This window comes from Schistocerca nitens, chromosome 7, assembly GCF_023898315.1.
Source record: "Schistocerca nitens isolate TAMUIC-IGC-003100 chromosome 7, iqSchNite1.1, whole genome shotgun sequence".
Lineage (NCBI taxonomy): Eukaryota > Metazoa > Arthropoda > Insecta > Orthoptera > Acrididae > Schistocerca > Schistocerca nitens.
The window spans coordinates 119576005-119598982 of record NC_064620.1 but is presented as its reverse complement, the minus strand read 5'-3'; the positions used below and the strand labels follow the sequence as shown (position 1 = coordinate 119598982).

The following is a 22978-nucleotide window of genomic DNA, read 5'->3' as shown; positions in this document are numbered from 1 at the left end:
TCCGTCTCAAGGTTCTCAAGGTTGCAGCGATTTTTTTTTTTTAACGGATAAATCATATTCGCATTATTAACGTGAAACCAGAAACCAAGCATCCCATACACCTAAATACGCAGCATACAAGCTGTTTCCGTAGGAGCGTGCAAAAATGTAACACGAGATAGGGAATGCGCCACTGAACAATTTGAAGTAGGTAACCTGCAGTCGGAGTTGCCAGCTTAGGAAATATAGAAGTAAATTTGTCCACAATTTTGTCTAGCATTACTTTTTTCCAGCTTATTTACAACTAATATCCGTACAATTTTACATGTACTGTGCTGTTTATTTACATCTACATTTTCTATTTCCTGGGAGGAAGCAAGAATTGCCAGAAGTGTGGCTGCCTGTGATGTGATTCCAAACGCCCCAGGGATATTTGTGAGGGTGCGTCAGAATCTTGTTCGCCGATGTCATGCTTGCGTTGGTTGACGGTCGTCCGTTTCAGCACATTTTATAAGATACAGTACAGATGATACGTTCATTGTGTCATTGATGGTATTTGCAGTTAACTAATGAAAATAAAAAAGTATATAGTAATATAATTTTACTCCTATGGCCTCCTTAAGCTGCCTTCTCCGACCCCAGGTTTCCTACTTCAAATTGTTCAGTGAACCATCCTCTATATCCCGTTAAATTTTTGTACGCTCTTACGGAAGCACCCTGTATATATACCTCTGAATGACCGAAATTTTGTCGGTGGATTTCAGGTTCACTCAGTACATACCCTAGGCCAGGGGTTCCCAACAAAATTTTCTCGAGGACCCCCTCATCGAGCATGATTGGTACATTGTCATATCACAGTACCTAAAAAAGCCAAATTAAGAGTCTTTTTATACGTTTTCTATTTTTGGTACTTAGAAAAAAACATTGACATATTCATTATAGGAAAAATAATTTTGAGAGGCCAAAACAAAAAATGTCTTATCATACGAAATATATTTAATATATTTTTTATTCTAATAGCATCTTGCGGACCCCTCTGGAATAGCTCATGGACCTCTGGGGACCAGCTGTTGGGAACCACTGCCCTAGGCTATTGTAAGTTGCAACTGTATATTTCTCGTGTAAGGAAAGAGAAGTTAAAGATGCGTAATACCGTTAGTTAACGGTGACTGCAGTACGATTTACAAGACGTGCGACCTCTGACTGACTAATAGCTTGACAGAGTTACTCGTGTTTAGGTGGTGATGGTGGTGGTGCTGCTGCTGGTGGTGGTGGTGGTGGTAAGTTCCTATGGGTCCAAACTGCTCTGGTCATCGTCCTTAGGCTACCACACTTCTTAGCCGGCCGCTGTGGCCGAGCGGTTCTAAGCGCTTCAGTCCGCAACCGCGCTGCTGCCACGGTCGCAGGTTCGAATCCTGCCTCGGGCATGGATGTGTGTGATGTCCTTAGGTTAGTTAGGTTGAAGTACTTCTAAGTCAAGGGGACTGATGACCTCAGATGTTAAGTCCCATAGTTCTTAGAGCCCTACACACTACTTAATTTAGCTAACTTACGCTAAGGACAACACACACAGCCATGCCCGAGGGAGGATTCGAACCTCCGACGGGGGCAGCCGCGCGAACTGTGGCAAGGTGCCTAAGACCGCGCGGCTACCTCGCGCGGCTGGTGCTTAGGGGTGACGAATAGAGATTTTTCATTAATGACGATATGTCGCAAGCAGGAACTAATTGAATTTTAGCGACTTGGATGTGCATCTATGAATGTTGGTCACGGATGCGCGACACGCTATACCAGATACTTGCGTAGCCGGAAGTCTACCAAACGCACTGCCTGACGAAGAGAAAGCAAAGCAGCCAGAAGGGGACGACGAAACGATGTGAAACTTCACGGCTTCTGAGGGTATGTGATGTTATTTCAGTGACTGTAGTATCGAGTCAGATTTACAAAGAATTTGGCAGTATGGCGCCACTTGACAGTATGACATTGTACCCTTTCTGGACTAGATGCACGTAGTGATTCGATTGGGAAGGGTGTTTTAAAACCTTTGTATGTTCTCGTTGGGGAAGCTGGCCCACAACTGCTGTAACTGATTCATGATGACCTGGGTACTGGTTCTGGGACGGAGTTGAGATCCGGGCTGGTGCCACAGATCTTCTATCGGGGGACAAATGTGGGGGGTCTTTCTGGCCAAAATCACGAAGACATTTCATAGAGACACGTGGCTTGTGCGGGCGAGCATTGTCCTGTCGGAAAGCGAAAGGTAAGACACCTGGGTGCAGGCTATCCGTGACGCACCGTTCTGCAGTCAGAGTTCCCTGAGTGTCTGCCAGCCGTGACGTGCGGTCAGACCCGACGGCTCCGCACACCGTCCCGCCTGGAGGGACACCGCTGTGCCTCTCCAAAGCACTGGAACAGCGGCTCGTGTCTGCCCAGGACACCGCCACGTTCTCCAGCGACGGTCATCCAGGGCAGCGCGGCACAGCGACCATGGCTGAAGGTAGTGTGGCGCTCTCCGTCAGCAGTACATGCTCCCCGACCCGGCAGCTCTCCAGACTCCGCCGTCTGTACACACTACTTATTGGAGAACACGACCGGTTTCGAGAAATTAAATTTAAATCTTCAGATGCTTCACTGTATACATAGGAATAAAAGAACTTATCAAAAATTTAGACATGCCTAGAAACGGACAAATAAAAGCGATAACGTCTGTGTCTATTTACAGTCAAAAGATTAAGGTTCTGTGTGAACCGGATAAAGCCATTGCCAACATATATATATATATATATATATATATATATATATATATATATATATATATATATATCAATGTGTCCGCAGCTCGTGGTCTTGCGGTAGCGTTCTCGCTTCCCACAACGGCGTCCCGGGCTCGACTCCCGGTGGGGTCAGGGATTTTCTCTGCCTCGAGATGTCTGGGAGTTGTTGTGTCGTCTTCATCATTATCATTCATCCCCATTACGGTCGGAGGAAGGCAATGTCAAACCACCTCCGCTAGGACCTTTCCTAGTCGTGAGTGCGGGTCTCCCGCATCGTCCCCTACACTCCTCAGAGTATGGGACCTCATCATCATCATATACAGGGTGAAGCGAAATTCGCGCACCAGAGCTTCGCAGCGCGACTCCTCACATGCCGGCGATAAAAGGATGTCTCTCACAAAATTTCATCCGGTGAGTACAACCAGCAGAAAAAGGACGTTAAAGAGTGCCACACTGGCAACAATGTAACCACATCTACGGTAACTACCTCTGTTAGGACACAGTAGTTGCCCTGTACAGTTGGTGCACTGAATAGAGTTTTGGGTTAGCATGCGGGAAGTCGAGGGTTCAATGCTGGGTAGTGGTGCATTTTTTTTATTTGCTAATTTCATTCTGATATTTCATACACCGTTTCCTATGTCACATGTGTCCTAAATATACAACATTTTGTAACGTTGGACATAACAAACACGTGGTTAGACAATAAGAAACAGACAGTTGAAACAAATGACCTGTCATAGGACAGAATAACTATAGAAACAAAATCAGTTTCGAGATGCTAAAGATGATAGCAAATTACAATAACACAACATCTACTTGTCATTTATACCACATCTAATATGAGGTTCAGATGCTGCATTAGCAACCAGTGACAATAATAATGTTCATAATAATGACACCATGACCTTCACAACAGTATAAGTTGTCCTCAGAAAAGCAGATGCTCAAAGCGACTTTCCTGCATGTCCAAACATTGCGCAATCCACCGGATCATACAGCACTGGACCCTTCGCATCAAAACTGCGTCCAAAGTAACAAAAGCAGCATGAACACACGCTACCAATGCTTCCACATTCGTCGGCGGAGTAGAGTACACGAGCTCCTTCAGGTGTCCCTACAGGAAGAAATCCAGGTGAACGCGGTGGCCATACAGCTGGACCTCCACGAGCCATTTCCCTGGAAATGTCCTGTCCAAATACTGTCGGACATTAATGCCAGAGTGTGGAGCTGCATCATCATGTAGGAACCATATCCTCTGCCGAACATGTATTAGAAATCTTCCAGCGCATCAGGCAGATAGTTGGAGAGGAGCGCATGATACCTTCGTGCAGTCAACTGGTCAGGCAACATTTAGGGACCCAAACGCCTGTGGCCCTACATTCCGGCCCACACGTTGATACCAAAGCGAACTGGATATTCATGTTCGCGGGTGACATGCGGGTTAACCTCACACCAATGGTGAGCATTGTGCATATTGAAGACTCCCACACGAGTGAATGCTGCTTCATCCAACTACACTGCTGGCCACCGTAAATGCAACACCAAGAAAGACAAGAGGTAGCACAACAAGATTTATTTTGTAGATAACATGTTGACCAAGTATCAAATGATTACGTTTACAGACGTCTGTGACATGTGGTTCCTGCCAGAATCAGTAGCCAGAGTAGCCGCCATTGTTGGAGATCATCGCTGCCACACGTCTCGGCATTGAGTCAAAGAGACGTTGGATGTGTTCCCAGGGTACAGCAGCCCAAGCAGCTTCCACACGTTGCCAAAGATCATCTGGTGTGGCAGCTGGGGATGTAATCTGGGTCACTCGTTGAGCAACCATGGACCACATGTTTTCTATCGACGAAAGATCCGGAGAGCGAGCCGGCCAGGGAAGCAATTCAATCTGGTTATTGACGAAGAACCTTTGGACAATGCGTGCCACGTGTGGTCGCGCATTATCCTGTTGAAATATGGCTGTGGCCGAGCCCTGAAGGTAAGGAAGGACAACTGGCTCCAGCACCTGACATATGTAGCGCCGGCTATTTAAAGTACCGGCAATGCGTACTAGAGGCGTGCGAGAGTATTATCCAATACCGCCCCATACCATAATACCCGGTGCAAGACCAGTGTGGCGGTGCATAATGCAGCTGTCCAGCATCCTCTCTCCACGGTGTCTCTCCACTCGAATCCGACCATCGTGGTGCTGCAGACAGAAGCGTGCCTCGTCAGTAAAGACAACGTCATTCCATTCTGCCGTCCACATCCGTCTGTCATTACACCATTGGCGACGGAGACGTCTGTGGTTCTGCGTCAATGGTAGACGAAGCAATGGACGTCTTGCGGACAGACCACTTTGCTGTAAACGGCGTCGAATGGTACGCGCAGACACTGGATGATGCGTTACAGACGCAATGTGCTGTGCTATGGTTCGGGATGTCGCTGAGCGATCCGTCACTGCCATGCGCACAATTTGTCTATCAGCACGTGCAGTGGTGCACCGAGGTGAATGCGATCGACCACGCCGGTCCGTCGTACCCTCCTGCATCCAACGGTCACATATCCGCATTGCAGTTGTTTGGTTTCGTCCAACACGACTAGCGATTTCTCTGTATGATAATCCACAATCTCGGTAAGCCACTATCCTTCCTCTGTCGAACTCGGATACTTGATCAAAAGATGTTCGCTGTTGTCTACGAGGCATAACTGATCGTCTTGTGAAACAACCACAAGGTAAACACACGTGCCGAACGTACACTCGTCGAAATCGCCAAGCCTTAAATGGCGCTATGAGGTGGCGCCACATGCGCGCGTGATGTGCGTCTGCGCTGAAATTCAAATCAGTTGCATATCTCATCGCTGCAAACTCATGGTGTAAATTTCACTTGATTCGGATGCTTCCTTCAGGGTGTTGCATTTACGGTGGCCAGCAGTGTATATTACGGTGTTCACGAAGTCATCGTTGGCTTCCTGTTGTTGTTGGAAGCAGTCACAGAATTGCATCCGCTGATGGCGATCAGCAGGATGCAGGTGTTGCATGAAAGTATAACGATAGGGGTGCAGCCCGTGCTCGTGCAGCACGTTAACGACCGTGCGTTGCGAGACACGCAGCTGCCTTGCTACGCTACGTGTACTTCGCTGATGTTCTTGGTGTATGACCTCTAGAAGAGCTTCCTCAGTAGCTGGAGTACGGCAAGTCCGTGGACGACCTCTGTCATGTCATGATGGAAGGACAGAGCCTGACTTCCGAAGGCGCAGCTCCAGGTGACTAAACATATTTTTATCTGGATGGCGTTGACGAGGATATCTAGCACCAAATTCACGAGCGGCATCACCAGCTCGGTTATAAGATGCACCAAGGACCAGAAGCATATACACATATTCATCGTTTGTGTGTGCCATACGTCTGTCACACTGGTATAGAGGTTTACAATGAGAAAATTCGATACGTGTGTGCATGTACATTGGAGTCTATCACGGGCGCGTTATTCCGCTGGCAAGTAGTCCCTGTCTGGTGGAGAGCGCATACAGTATAAACACGCCGTCAGTCCTGCGCGCTGTTCCACTTAGGGTGCGTTACCCCTCTGACAGACATTGTTCTGCATGATTCATCCCGACACCGCAAATTGTGAAATGTTCGGTTTCGAATTGCACTGTTTCACTAACAGTAATAGGCGTGATGTTTGCACTGTCTCATCGGTAGAATAATAATAATAATGTACTGAGACACGTACTAAACAGCATGCGGTTACCAGACTCAATGTTGAAACGCATAATTAGTGGGACCATGGTGATAACACATACAAATAGTAACCGAGTTTGGACATTATTCGCAAAGCACCTTGCTAGTCCTACTGGTAACGTAAGGCCCTAATGGAATGGAATGGATCCCAACGAGGCAAGAATAATAGTTGGTACTAATCTATGGAACCATTGGAGGAGGGTACAAAGAAAATAAGTTTCGCATCTAGTAGACCAAGTGGTACGAATAAATTCACGCCCACGACGTGGAAACGGCTTGTGAAGCTGACCAATCTTTCATTTCAAGACTGTAGTGTGAAAGTGCAAATGTTTTCTAGTGGACCCGCTGCAATCGCTGTTGACGATTGAGAGGCCAGATACTGTACCACCTGGCCTGAATTTACCAAATAAAAAAACATGTACCTCAACCCAGGATCGAACAACCGACCTCCTACAAACTATATCCAAACTATATCCTGCAAACTATATCCACTGCACCAACTGTACAAACAACTAATATTTACTGATAGACGTCGTTAACATACATGTGGTTACAGTGTTGCCAGGTCGCCGCTCTTTAACGTCCTTTTTCTGCCGGATATACTCGCCGGACGAAATTATGTGAGAGACATTTTCTTTATCGCTGACATATGAGGAGTCGCACTGGAAAGCCCGAGTGCGCGAATTTCGCTTCATCCTATATATCAATGTATATAAATGTTTGCAATGACTTTATCCGCTTTACATAGAACCTTAATCTTTTGACTGTAAGTAGACGCGGACGTTGTGGCTTTTATTTGTCCGTTTCTAGGCATAGCTAAATTTTGTGATAAGTTCTTTTATTCTTTCGTATATAGCGGAGGAACTGAAGATATAAATTTAATTTCCGAAACCGCTCGTATTCTTCAATATGGAATTGTAACAGTCGCAGAAGTCTTGTTTATACAAATGTGCCGTTTGTGTTCATAAGCGTGCCACAGAGATTGCCTGGTTCGGCTGCTGCCAGTCTCCGATCAATGGCTTTGGACGACACAAACTGTTGCGTGGATTCCACTAACTGCTGTCAGATTGGAGACGCTGGTCTGGAGAGGTTACGATGTGTTCAGTGCACAATATGACGAACCTCCCTAACGCTCGTCAGACGTGTTCGAACCGGCACCTGGACGACAAATACACCTGCCCTCGCGTTCCCACTCCGTTCGACCTGGGGCCACAATCACATCTGAATGCACCACAAGTCTGGATATTGCACGAACCGACTTGATGGCCAAGAATGAGGCCAATTTCTGACTCTGTGAGGTAAGCGTGTTCCTGACAGTGATCGCTCGATACCTGACGCTGTTCACGCCACTTACACACCCTACCAGGCCTGGTAACACCAAAACACACCAACGACACTAATGCACTCTAGTGGCTGTTCTTTCACAGATAATTGCAACTCTGACCATGCATGGCGGTGGTGTATCCGTGTTCAAAGTTAAATTGCCATCCAACCTCCTCGTCTTCTAGGCGATTCACTTTCTTTGTCAGGCAGTGTATTTTTAGAAGTAACGTGTTACATTTGGGAGAAATGCACGTGAGCCGTGCCGTGTCAATAGGCTGCGGCACGTCTTCCGCATGCCATCACTGCCGATAGCGCAAGGCGTGCCGTTTTGATGTAAGCAAGTCATAGTTTGAAGAACCAATCGGACGGCGGGAGGTGGCGGAGCAGGGAGGGCTCTTCAGACACGTCGTCGTCTCATTGGAGCCGCGCGATTTCTCTGTCGACCGACTGGACTTTGGTATTCGACTTGCGGCCGCGTGACCGAGGGCGATTCTTCCTGGCGGTTCCGGAAGACTCGAGGCGGCCGAAGCTGTTCCTACTGCGGAAGTCCGCGGTTGCAGCGTCTCGGTTAAGCGGGAAGCGTGCCGTCTTAGACCTCTGGTGAGGTGCCTTAGTTCTGCTGAGTGAATTTGCAGACAGCGTGAGGTTCGCAAAATGTTCTTTATCATTGTATTTCCCAGTGCGTCGCAGTCGTCTTATGCCCCTTACCCGCCTTCATGCCTATTGGAACTACGTATAAAAGTACTTACTCAGTCTCAGTGCTTGCTTAAACCCCAGTTGTGGGTACGCTCAGAACAATTTCAAGAGGTCTGCACTTATTTGTACCAATTGCTTATTATACCAGCGTAAATTTGTGATTTCCTATAGTTAAGGCATGCTGTGTTTTTACCTTCTTGTTTATGATAGCTTTGTGGTCTTTGTTTAAGTTACGTCACTTAGTGCTGTGAGTGGCTTTGATGGTTTCTAGTTACCTTGTTAACTCTGGGAGAAAAGGACTCGTGCCTATTTCTTGATATTTAAGGTACTGGAACCGTCTGCGCCGGCCGGAGTGGCCGAGCGGTTCTAGGTGCTACATTCTGGAACCGCACGACCGCTACGGTCGCAGGTTCGAATCCTGCCTCGGGAATGGATGTGTGTGACGTCCTTAGGTTAGTTAGGTTTAAGTAGTTCTAAGCTCTAGGGGACTGATAACCTCAGAAGTTAAGTCCCATAGTGCTCAGAGCCATTTGAACCATTTTTGAACCGTATGCATCCATTCCAGTTTTGTTTTTGAAACTGAATTGCTGTGGGCGGGCTAACTTCTGATCTCCTTGTTGAAATTTTGGTGTCTGTTCAGTAATAAGGCACCGATTGTTCTTTTTCTTTCTTTTCTTGCTGTTAATACTAGAAGGCTTGCTTTGTGCCCCTTTATTGATATGTGGGTGTGTAATTACAAACGTAGTCATATTGTGTTCAATTCCATTACTGAGCGGTTAAAGACCATTTGAGATTTGATTATCTGTTGAACTTAAAGATCCTTTTTTTTTTGCCAATTAATACTAGCTGTTGCTAGTGCCATCCTGAAGGCGTCTATATCCAATTTGCGCTGAGTAAGTGCCTGGGTGCAGCCGGTTGGATTCTGAGGTCGCCGGTTGCGCTGCCTCTTGATCAACAGCATTCGCATGTCCAAAAAAGGTTGCTTGATACAACATTGTACCTGTCTTGTGTTTTTAAAAAAAATAGGTATAATTTTGTAATGTGTGTGTGCGTGTCCTTTTGGGGAACTGAATGTAAATTTTAATGTCATTGTTTCAGTAAAATTTCATTCTTTTAGTCAGTAATGTTGTGGAACATTCTGTGATACCAAGGAATTGTAAATCAGTAAACAGGTTGTCAGAAAATACAACCTGAATTGCCAAATTGTTTGTGACACAAATTCTTCTTGTTATAGCTGGGGGGGGGGGGGGGGGTCGAAGGGGGGGGAGCATAGATACAACATTAAATTTTTGAAACGTTCTCTGTCACATAAGTTTGTATTAAAAAATTTTCTGGGTCCTAATAATTACATGGTAGCCCATTATTTGAATTGAAACTTAGCGATAAGAGATTAGTTTCGAGGAATTGCCACAAATTTCTTGGGCTCTGATGTGGGTTGTTGAAAGTATTTGCTTCCATAACTGTGATAGATGGAAAGCTCATTTGTTGTCTCTGAACATAGATATTTTCATTTTCAGTTTCTTATGTTTTTAACAGCAGAATGTGGGTCAGTGTGACGGTGTATTAAAGTCTTACTGGACTGCAAAGTAAACACTGCAGCACATGTTCGGTGATGTGCGCATTTATGAAATTTGAGGCTTATCGTTATCGTTCTTAACGTGTTAATTAATTAATTGTTGTAAGCTTGCAAGGAAATTTTTCGTAATTGATTTGGTTGATCTTTTAAGCATATGTTGTTCAATAAATAAACATTTTGGTGACGAATGATGTTCAATCCTTACATGGGCCTAGTCCCCCTCTCCTGGACAACCAAACGCCGAAGCCGTGTGACAGGAAGGTAGAAGCAATAAGAGAACCGGTGGGAACTTTCTAAAGAAAGAAAAAAGAGCAGTGGTTAAAAGATAAAGGAATGTTGGAAGAACAAAAAAGAGGAAAAGAGAAGAATTTTAATGACATTGGGTGCCTAGCTTGCCAAGAAAAAATATATCAAAATCGTTTTCCTAACGGATAGTTATAAACGACTTTGAAACAAACGAAATGTGGGTATGAAGATCATTACTGAAGTAGGTTAGCGCAGCTTATCACTCTGTACCGATTGATGACAGATGTGGACAATGCGTGGCTTTAATGTAGTGAGTGGGAAATGGCAGGATTTGTGGGTGGCAGTTGTCGTGTGCATTTTGCTAGCGGCCACATTGAACTGGACCTGGGATCTTTCAGTGGTCATTATGATCAATACGCTTACGCTCATGACAAATATCTCTACTGGCCATTTAGATGACTTCAACAATCCTACCATCACTTATAGGGCCAAAGTTATGGGTTTATTTTTTTCTTTAGCATTTTACAAACATTCACCTGCCATGTGCCCTTTGGTTGGCCAACTAGAGTTTCGAGTAGTACCAATTATTTGTTAGCAGTTTGGACATGTCCTTTTGACTGGTCAACTCCAGTTACCACAACCACCAATCTAATTACCTTTTTGCAACTTTTGTCGATTTTGAGTTTCACCCGCCTTTCCCACATTAAAAACACACGCTTACCAAAACAACAGGCTCCTAATACCAGTCCGGAGAAATGCTTAGTTTGGTGATCTCTCACAGTACTCAATATTTCGTAGAGTGATTAAGTTTCAGGAATCCTATACAAGGCCTTGGCTTGTCCGTTGTGTACTCTTGCTCCTCAGATGACCACAAAGAAGACTGAGGATCCGAGGTTCCACCCAGAGTTACGATAGCGCTTTTCAGGCCAGTCAACAAAGACCTAAAAAGGTCGATTTGGGGGAAAAATTCGTGTAGTTGCAAATTTTTGTTCAGTGGTCGGACGGAGTACCATCAACAACATATTAAAAATCCTGGCCGATGAGATGTGGACATTGGAGAGGATGGTCGGCGTTTAAAGGTTTTTTAAATGTTCTCTTGAATAACTTAAAAACTGCGGCATCTAGCGAAAGTGTTTCGCAGCACAAAATTAAATTACATTAAATTACTTACGAAAAAGATCTAATTAATTTCTTTCTTTACAACTACGAGTTCTAGCGTTGCAGGGGATGTAAAACGCGCAGATTATTAAAAATATTGGTTTGACGGTATAAAATAAATATTTATCTTTACATGTTGTGGTTTAAAATCAAATATTAAATGTATCTGCTATGTCTAAGTGGAGTAGAGCGGTACTGAGAGATAAATTGTGTTCTGAGGGTGCAACAGGGTGGAGAGGGAGGAGGGGGTGGAGAGGAGGGGAATCTGTGGAGTCGTAGTGGAAGGGGAGGTAGGTCGTCGGATTGTGTTTTCTTGCACTTCTCTCCTTCACAGGACTGCAAACTGAAGATCAAACAGGTGATTTCCCACTCTGTCTACCCCACTACCTCACTAGGAGCAACCACAGGCTGTTTCACAAAGTGATGCCCACCGTCCAAATAGCGCCTTATGAATCACTGGCGGAAGCAGAGTTTACTTTGCACAGAAAGCGTAAATATTACATGGAAAGCAGTCATGAATTGCTAATAACACTAACGTAAGTAAAGCTTATGGACATAATCTACGTACTCCTCTACGCCCTCTTCTACGCTGCGAGAGAAGAAATTGAATCTTAGTCATCCTGTAAAGCAACGGTAGAGTTCTTCCGGGAAAGACAATTAGCGGGTGAAGTCAACTCGTATGGAGGAATGGGTGGTTCGAAAATAATTACACAAGATGCTTTCAGAATCATGACTTATTTAACCAATACCTCTTTGAACTGTGCTGTTGCTCAAAGGAATTCTTTTGAGTTCGTCGTAATCAGCTTTTTGCATAATGGTTTTTAAAACCTCTTCAATGGCTGCCAAATTAAATCGTTCCCCAATAGTACGCGGTTTTCCTGATTTTGCTATAAGCAGCGAGATATTGTTAAGACGCCAGCAAACCATCACCATCTCTTTGTGAGGTCTAAGCGGATTTACTGTCCACCGTGGGTGTCTTTTGCAGTTTTTCTTTAAGTTTTTGAAAATACTGTATTTCCCATCTGAACCTGTCTTATCAGGGTGACGCTTCTCACATTATCTTCCAGCTTGAACAGTTTCATAGCGTCGTTTCTTAACACTTTTCTGCGTAAAAGGGACGTAGGTAATCGTTTGTCGAACAATGATAGAATGAAGCCGAACTTCTAGTAACCAACACAGTAGTGTCTACATTTCTTTTTACATTCGTCCATGTTTCGTATCATTTATCTGTGTACAAAAATTAAGCTGTTTAGGTAAATAGCCGATATTATCAAAATCAACCCTCATGACTGGCTCGTTTCAACTCAATCGAAGGAACTGAAAAAAAAAATCTGATAAAAAATAATGAACGTACACTTCTGCAGCACTCACAAGGAACATGATATTGATTCACATTAACTTGTATGATACCTAGCTGGGCCGGCAGAAATCGATAAAAGTCGGTCGACATCGGGCCGCCCGCGTTTTATGTCCAGCCGCTGCCAACATCAGCGATATAACATCGAACCTTGCCTATATACTCGGTAACAAGTGATGGTCGTGTCGTGTTGTGTTCAGTCGGAAATTAATACACCTCTTGGCTAACGAAGCGTTTCCTGACCCATCACGGGCAGTGCCAGATTCTGTTCACACTCTTCGGAGAAGGGTAAGCGATAGTACCTTACTGAGTGGAGCTAAAAGCATAATTCATAACGTCGTAGAATGTTGTGAGCAGCTGAGCAAAGATAAAGAGTTTCTCCACCCTCTCCCTCTCAGCCGATGAAGTGGACAGTGACGTACACAGCAGCAAGATTCAGCTCTGTGAGAAGAGAACGGAAACTTGATTGCGACCTACCTAAAAGGGGTACACTCTCGCGGATCCCCATTTACATCGACTGCACCCCAATCGCTTTTTCGCTGACGTGGACCCCTTGCAACAACGTGGAGTCGACCCCTGGGGATCGATAGAGACTACTTCGGAAATCAACCGTTTACAGATACATATTTTACATAGAAAATTATGAACTATGCATACGTTCTCATTTAATAAACTGAAAATCACTCCACTGTATAAACACGTGCTCAGTGAAGTTATTTCGTCTGCTCACGTAAGAGAACTGGAGAGGAAATTCTGGGGAGGTACAGACTGACTGAAAACTCAAAAACGAGCAGCGCTCGTGGTGGGATAAGTTGTCTTTTCCGGAAGAAAATTACAGAGGATGACTGAGGATCAATTTACCTTCTTGCAGTGCAGAACAGATTGCATTGGTGTTATTAGAACCTCATACCTGCTTTCTGTTTAGTGTTAACACATTTTTGTAAAATTAACACTACCATACTTCGCCAGTGATTCGAGGTTTTAAATTATCCAGTAGTCCTGTGGCAAAGAAGTATGTCAAAGTTAAGTAAATATTCTATTCCTTTATGTAACAACGTGAACTAATGCTTCATGTGTTGTAGTTTCATGGCCCTTCTTCTATAGAAATCAAAGAACCTACAGTTGTGGTTGGACGAAAGTAATTTCGCCTGGTCACTACAGCGCTTTTTAAGGCACTCAAGAAAAACATAAAAACCCTGTAAACGCAGCCCCTCCCTCTCCTGTCCCCCATTCGGAAGGACGACGGTTCAATCCCGCGTCCGGCTATCCTGATTTAGGTTTTCCGTGATTTCCCTAGATCACTTCAGGCAAATGCGGGGATGGTTCCTTTGAAAGGGCGCGGCAGATTTCCTTCCCCATCCTTCCCTAACCCGAGCTAGTGCTCCGTCTCTAATAACCTCGTTGTCGACGGGACGTTAAACACTAATCTCCTCCTCCTCTCATGTCCCCCCTCCCCCTAACTTCCCTCCCCCCCCCACAATGTCCACTCCCTATCGACCAGGCTTTTTAATATGTTGTTTATGGCACACCAGCCTAATATTGTAGGAAAATTTAGGACTACACGAATTCTTTCCTCTAATTTTCTTTCGTTGACTGGACAAGTAGGAGCGCCCTGGAAGTGACTGTTTGGCGAGATGGGTTTTCCTGTCCTAGTGCACTCGTCTACAGAGTCTACAATGTCCACCTGTTCGGCCCCTGTAGCTGAGTGGTCAAGCCGGCACGGTAGCTCAGCGTGTTTGGTCAGAGGGTTAGCCGCCCTCTGTAATAAAAAAAAATTGAGTTAATCGATCAACAACGAACTTAAACGGATGTCTTACGACGTCCGCCCCAAGCAGATGAACGAACAAATGTGAACAAAATGAGATAAAAAAAAAGTGGTCAGCGTGACAGAATGTTAATCCTAAGGGCCCGGGTTCGATTCCTGACTGCGTCGGAGATTTTCTCCGCTCAGGGACTGGGTGTTGTGTTGTCCTAATCATTATCATTTCATCCCCATCGACGCTCAAGTCACCGAAGTGGCATCACATCGAAAGACATGCACCCGGCGAACGGGCTACCCGACGGGAGGCCCTAGTCACATGACATTTACATTTTATGCAGTTCTAGACTGAGGCATTGAAACTGCTGCTATTTTTGCGTCACGAATACCTATAAGGTAAATTTGTGACGTCCAAGTGAGTATCACATCAATCTACAATTCACAATCTATGTACACAATGCCTAGCTGTGTAATCTGAGTAAACTTCCCCCAGAAGACAAATAGATATAATGAAATTAAACATCTCACCGATGGCTCATAACAGTTCTTATTCCGAACTACTATAAGGTTGAATTTACGGATAATATGACTGAACTTCAAATAAGTAATGATCCCTTCACGGTGACGTTCTCCACTGACTATAAAAAACGTGCTATGTGAACTTGTCAACATGCACAAAACAGTCAGCTACTTATACACACAAGGCACAAAATTTGGTGAATCGACAGTAAGTGCCTGAATCGGTGTACCGGCCACGCAATTTCGATTGCTCAAACTTGTTCCGGCATTTACGGAACTGATAACAATGTTTGAGGCTCTCAGATATGAAAAAAAACATCAAATGGTATTGTTGTGATAATGTAGGTCAATCAGACTTATTTCGGCTAAAAATCCACGTTAAGCGTAACTATAATATTCCTGTCTGCTGTCTCAAATTTTGCGAGGTGCAAGGAGAGTGGAATTTACTGGAAACGTGACGTTACTCACATGACTGAAGGCACATAGCAACATTCAAGAAAATACGAAGGCCTATGCAAGGCGAACGACAAGAATATGGCAGTCAAATTCCAACACTGGACTGTAGCACAAAGAACGAAAGCTCAAAAATAGTGCTCAGAAGACTGGCAAACAGCCTAGGTACAGGACAGCGACGTAGATATGTACAAGCAACGATAGCACGATAACAGTAGTTCAAATGGCTCTGAGCACTATGGGACTTAACAGCTATGGTCATCAGTCCCCTAGAACTTAGAACTACTTAAACCTAACTAACCTAAGGACAACACACAACACCCAGTCATCACGAGGCGGAGAAAATCCCTGACCCCACCGGGAATCGAACCCGGGACCCCGTGCTCGGGAAGCGAGAACGCTACCGCGAGACCACGAGCTGCGGACGATAACAGTAGTATTCGAACCTTAATGTGACAGAAAACTTTTTGCTCCAATTTTGAGGCATAAAATAATCAAGGGTGCTATGGCCCGGACGGCATTACTGCGGAAGTGGTACAATTCCTTGCCCCCCAGCTCGTAGCTCCTCTCACTAAGTTGTACAACGAGTGCCTACAACTCGGGAAATTCCCAGCTATTTGGAAGAAAGCGAATGTAATCATAATCAAAAAGGGTCCAGACAAAGATCCTACAGAAATCAAGTCCTATGGACCCATCTGCTTGCTGGACGTACTGGGCAAACTTTTTGAGAGGCTACTAGCACACAGACTGACAGCACACCGCATGCTGTGTGGGATGAGCGACAGACAATTCGGGTTTCGGTCTGGGTGTTCTGCGTCAGACGCAATCGCCCTGGCTGCCGAGGTCTGTAGCTCTGCCCCGCACAAGTATGTCGTCGGCATCATGGTAGACATCAGTGGCGCCTTTGACAACCTGTGGTGGCCCTCACTCTTTTCCCGCCTGCGGGAAAAGAACTGTCCAGGGCTACTATACGGCTGTCTGAGGAGCTATTGTGTAGACAGGGAGGTCTGGCTATCGGCCCCTAGCGGCACGGTCAGGAAGAGTGTAACCAAAGGATGTCCTCAGGGCTCTGTCCTAGGACCTCTCTTTTGGGACATCAATATGGAGCCTCTACTCGAAGATCTAAAGAACTGTGACGATGTGCTAGAGGTCATAGCATACGCAGACGACCTCCTCTTGCTGGTCGGCGGCCGAAGCCGTGAGGATTTAGAACCGAAAGTGGAAAGAGCCGTGAACGTGCTTACATCGTGGTGCCACAGAAGTAAAATGACAATAGCGCCCAACAAATCAACGTACCTGCTTCTTAAAGGCCAATTGGTCAGAAATCCCACAGTAAGAATCAATGGCATGCCAGTTCTTCGGCGCCGTGAGGCCCGATACCTGGGTGTAATCATCGATGAGAGGTGGAACTTTGCATCACATATTGACACCGTATCCCAAAAATCACTGGTTTTATTAAATAACCTCATTGGAATTGGACATAGGCGATTTCACCTTCCACCCAACCTGATAAAACTATATCATAATAGCATTCTGACCTCCATTGTAGGATACGGATCAGGAGTCTGGGCACACAGACTCACGAGGGTCATGCCTGCCATGGCCGTAAGAAGAGTGCAGCGTAATATGCTTTTACGTTCAGCAGGGGCTTACAGGACTACACCAGGAGGAGCGTTGTTAGTATTAATGGGGATTTGTCCATTAGACATAAAAATCCGAGAGCAAGCCGCCTGGTACTGGGCAAAGAAAGAAAATAGGGAAAAAATTAGGGAAATACTTGGGGTCTATGCGGGGGACAAGCATGCCATTAAAAAGAGAGGAACAGAACTCTGGCAGAATCAATGGAGTAGTGAGGACACGGGACGCAGAACCTATGAACTGTTACCAGATATAGAAGAAAGGTTGAAATTTACATTTTTCACACCTACAAGAGGAATGCTGCACTTTCTTACTGGACATGGACCATACCCAACATATCTATGTCGGTTTGGGAAGCAGGCTACACCAGCGTGTGACTGTGGTGCCGTGCAGGGTACTCCAGAACATGTGGTGTACGAGTGCCACCTTTTCGATGATGTAGCCCATGATCTACGACAACAACTACCGAATAATGACACGTACCACACACTAAGGCACGAAAACACCTTCAACATCCTAAACACTCTCACTGACGTAATATCCAAGAAAGTAATTAGGAACTTTTTAAGGGACAACCATCAGTAGAAGACAAACACTTTCACCGACTTAGACCTCGTGCACCCTTCCTGTACCGCCAAGTGAGGACCTGGCCAGCCGTCTCACGGCTGGAATCCGCCTTACCTTGGACTAGGAGGGAGGGGAGTACAAAACACCGGATTTGACCGCACACCAATTATGACATGTAGTTAGATTAGATTAGATGTAGGAGATAGGATAATACCTAGTGTAGACTGCAGCGACATCAAGTTAAAGGCCAGCCCAGTGCCAGGGGCACGCCCACTGGGATTAGCTCAGTGGGCTGGGCCAACACCAGTAGGTTTATAGTAGCACTGGCACACTTGTAACGCTGCTCTTAGATTAAGAAACTTAGAATCCCATAGCGGTGAGACTAGTGCAAAACTAATAGAAGTACCTGTAGTGCAGAAAACAGCTGCATTAACTGTATCATTATAAGACCCACTAATGTAGTTAGGTAGTGGGTTATATGTATAATGTAATGTAATGTTTGAATAAAGATTTTTTTTTAAAAAAAAAAAAATCAAGGGTGCTACAACGAACATTTGTTCCCAGTAGGCATGGTGGGTACACTATGTGGCTCCTGTGGCGAAGGGGAAGGAGAAACAAATAAATTTCTGTTTGGTTTAAGAAACCAGAGATTTTTAAAAATCTCCTATTAGTTTGAATTGTGATGTTTCAACTGTCGATAGCCAGAACTGTAAAGGCGTACACAGTAATATAAAATCTAATATTTTGACTGAAATGTATTGTGGTATTAATCAGTTATGAAAACAGCACGACAGATAAAACCAACTGGTTCCTCCGCAATTACTGTAAATTTAAAGGTGTTCAGAGTTGGAACGAAACCAGTAATAATTGTAATGAATGGTACCACACTGGACTACAATAAAAACATTAGGCTGATAATCAGTTATCGTGGATTTATCTTCCGTTTACATGAAGTCAAGTTTTCATGAATATAAAATAATGTACGTAATTATGGAATTCACGCATGATGGAGAATATTTTATTTTAGATGCAACCAGCAACCCCCCCCCCCCCCCCCCCCCGGCGCCACTCCCCTCTGCCTCTCGCCCCCATTCTCTAAAGAATCGAAAACAGTTAATGAGTTAAATATAAGGGGCGTTCAAAAGAAACGAGCCGGAGCCATATACCTGCAAGTTAGAAGTACTGACCCTGGCTGTTGAGACACATGTCCCACACAAGGCGATGAATTGCTGTCTCATACAATTCCCGGAGCTGCGATGTTAACCAGTTCCGCACGTACAGCTGGACGTCGTGGTCCGAGGTGAATCGTTTGCTCCTCAGAGCCTTATTAAGGGGACCAAAAATGGCGTAATCAAAGGGAGAGAGGTCAGGACTGTATGGATGGTGGCCGAGAACCTCCCATTTGAATTTCTGCAGGAGTGCCGTGACTGTGTTGGCCGTATGAGGCTTTGCATTGTCGTGGAGCAGAATGACCCCACAGGTGAGATTGCCTGGTCGTTTTGATTTGATCGCTTGGCGAAAGGTGGTCAAGGTTTGCGAGTAACGCTGGGCATTCACTGTTGTCCCGTGCTGCAGGAAGTGAATCAGAAGGCAGCCATCTCGGTCAAAGAAGAATGTCAGCATAACCTTTCCTGCACTCGTGCGGACCGCAAAGTCTAGAGGTATGTGGGGAACTGGTTAACATCGCAGCCCCGGGAATTTTATGAGACAGCCATTCACCGCCATGTGTTACAGTTGGATAAGCGAGTCAACAGTCAGGGACAATACTTCTAACATACAGGTACTGGTTACTGTAATTATGCCTCTGGCTCCTTTCTTTTCGAGCACCCCTTATATTTACCTTTAAGCAACAAGATAGAAAACGTTTAGGAAAGGTTCGAAATCACGCTGAAAGTTTGTTCGAATGCGCTGAGTACTCTAATTATGAAGCAATGGACAAATATATTCTCTTTAATTTGCGCTCCATTTTAAGCAAAAACTAGTTTTTCACGCACCAAATGGTTATAACGTCATATGTCCTCAAATAAGTACGTCAGGTGATATATGTATATACTGTCTGCAAAATATGTTGCGGATAGAGTTAGTAGTAAAGAAGAAATACATTAAAACGTCATGTCCTGTGCTGAAATTTCATTGTATCAACAGAAAAAAACGTGTTAAGCGAAAGACTTTTTCCCTCTCATTATTCTGTGGGGGTCTCAAGTAGAAAAAGTTTCGCGCAGGTTTGAAATTGTGTGTACAGTCTCTTGCAAGTCGCTACGTGCTCTGGTTCTCGAATACTGGTTGAATAAAGTCTGGGTATTTACGCGCGCGGCTTCTGTTACGCTGCACCAAGAGACACAGTTTCTGACTGTCTTAACATAGTGTTATACCTCTTAATGAATAGATTATGACAGCATTTTAAATTAGGTCAAAAATTACGCGAAATATTGGAAATAAAATTTTAGTTGCCTTTGGGAGCCGATAGATAGCTAAACTGGAAGTGTTCTGGGTTCCGGGGGGGTTGGGGTTGTTTGGGGGGAAGAGACCAAACAGCGAGGTCAAGGGTCTCATCGGATTATGGAAGGACGGGGAAGGAAGTTGACCGTGTCCTTTCAAAGGAGCCATCCTGGAATTTGCCTGGAGCGATTTAGGGAAATCACAGAAAACCTAAATCAGGATGACCGGACGCGGGATTGAACCGTCGTATTCCCGAATGCGACTCCAGTGTCCTAACAACTGCGCCACCTCGCTCGGTGTTCTGGGTTCCGGGATAGCGGTTTAGTAATGTAGATGAGGCTATTTAAGTTGACTGAAACCAACACGTAAATAATTTTTGGTGTGATGTATTAAAAAAATAGGAACCCGCCTCAATTGCGAAAAAAGCGCCTAGTGTTAACCTAGGTATCGGCGTAGATAACTACACCTTCTTCAGAACAATAAAACCCACAAGTGCCTAAGAAGACCTTTTTCAATGATTAAAAGAACACCATAGCTATACATTTATAAACAAAAAAAAAAAAGAAAAAGGAAAACACAAACAGTACATATGTACAAAGTCTAAACCACTACTTAATTTAATGGTGTAACCTCCACCTCACACCTGCCTATGTTCGATGGGCCATGACCCGCCATAAACTGTAGCTACAAATGGTCGCTCACTTACACGCCCGACCCGCTACCTATGCACATGCGCAAGACAAGGGAAGTTACTTGAATGCGGATGCGCATACGAACACGTGAAAGTTTATACATGAGTCGTGGCTAAATAGCCCTTATATTCCCAACCGTGGATCAACGTATATCAAAAAATAGAATGGATAGAATAAGTGACGAGCTAAATAGGAGATTAAGTCTAAAAATAACCGCACACGGTTGCTTATGCTAGGAAAGAAACATATATGAAGCTACCTATGACAACAGGAGGAACTCTTAAAAACTATTCCTAAAGCCAATAGTTAGCATGGGGGGAGGAGGGGGGAGCGGGGGGGAGGGGGGAGGGGGTGGCTGAGGGGACGTAATCTAAAGACGTCGTGGTAATAAAGATATAGGGATAAAACGTGAGGTGTTCAACGGCGTAAAATCACCTTCATCGTAAAAGGAAATGAGGAAAAAAGAAAAATGATGAACAGCTTGACCAACCGCGCTCGTCAATCAGCGCACGCATGTGAAAATCCCCAGATCATCAGATTTACAAGTATGAAGAACAAATTAAAGGTGTGAAACCTTCAAAAAATTTTCTATTTCTTAGTAGGAGTTGGTCGTTAAGGATATTGTCTCTCTCATGTTGCAGATGCTTAAAGATCTGCATTTCTTCCAAAACATCCAGTTTTAAGCCCTTAACCTCGCCATGAAGTAACTCGATATTAACTGGAGGGCTCGGCGCATGAGCCGTTTGCACAAGATGTTCCGCGTAAGTAGAGCCCTTAGTACCGTCGCCGCTTCTAGTAGGAATATGCTCTTTATACCTGATGTCATGTACAAAAATGGTTCAAATGGCTCTGAGCACTATGGCACTTAACATCTAAGGTCATCAGTCGCCTAGACTTAGAACTACTTAAACCTAACTAACGTAAGGACATCACACACGTCCATGCCCGAGGCAGGATTCGAACCTGCGACCGTACCGGTCGCGCGGTCCCAGACTGAAGCGCCTAGAACCGCACGTCCACAACTGCCAGCGATGTGATGTACAGGTGAACACCTATGTGTGTGTTTGTGTGTGTGTGTGTGTGTGTCTGTGTGTAATGTTTAGAAGTGTTAATAACGATAGTAAACAGTCGGAGTGGCTATATGGACTCTATTTCTAATAAAATATTAGATTATTTCTAGTATTAGTTTGTTTCTAATAAATAACAGTTGTACAGATAGTAAAGAATATACACTAATTGTTCGCTACCAAGGAAAGGCACCTGTATAATCAGCTGCAGAAAATGTTGTGCGGAGAATATACTACATCGAAGGTCAGATTCCAGTTTTGCAGTCTTCGAATACGAGCAGGACTTCCCACAGCGCAGTGACATGACACAGGTTCTGAGCGACAACGTCTTTGTGGCAGCGGCGATTGCCGGCACTCCGGCAGGCGATAATTTTAGCCTGTCAGCGGAGGCTGACGGCTTCGGATGAAAAGCGGCGCTGCGGTGAACAGCTCTCCCGCCTGCTGCTGACCGCCGCGGCGGACAGGTTTCATTATTCCGTCGCCGTTGCAGGTAAAGGTGAAGGGTGCTTGCTGGGGGGGGGGGGGGGGTAGATCGATGCTGCCCGCGGTGACCTTGGCGCTGGCGCTACGGTTAACGCCTCGCGTGATCACCTGTTAGTCCCTTCCTGTGTTAAGAGCTATATGCGCGGTGCTTATCGGTGAAGTGCGCTATCGCGTCGCTGCTGGTTCTGCAGCAACAGGGAATAATGAGAGCCGCGGAACAGTGACTACCCTCCGTTATGGACGAGCGGTTTTTAGCATCAGTAATACCAGCAAGGTTGTAGTGCAGTGCAGATTACTCTAATTACCACTTGCTCACTTCACCTTACTTATAGCGGTTTACACACATCGTTCTTGTGGTCTTCAGTCCGAAGACTGGTTTGATGCAGCTACCCGCGCTAATCTGTCCTGTGAAAATCTCTCCATCTCTGCATAGTTACCGCAGCCTACGTCCATTTGAACCTGCTTGCAGGATAGATTCCTTGACGAATCAGGATGAGTCCTATCAATCGATCTCTCCTTTCA

At 45.0% G+C, this 22978-nt stretch overlaps 1 protein-coding gene across 1 annotated transcript in view; it reads right to left on the bottom strand.

Moving 5' to 3' along the window:
* LOC126195498 (uncharacterized) overlaps positions 1-22978 on the bottom strand; it is a 385955-nt gene that overhangs the window by 261642 nt on the left and 101335 nt on the right. The gene's annotated exons all lie outside the window — the stretch shown is intronic.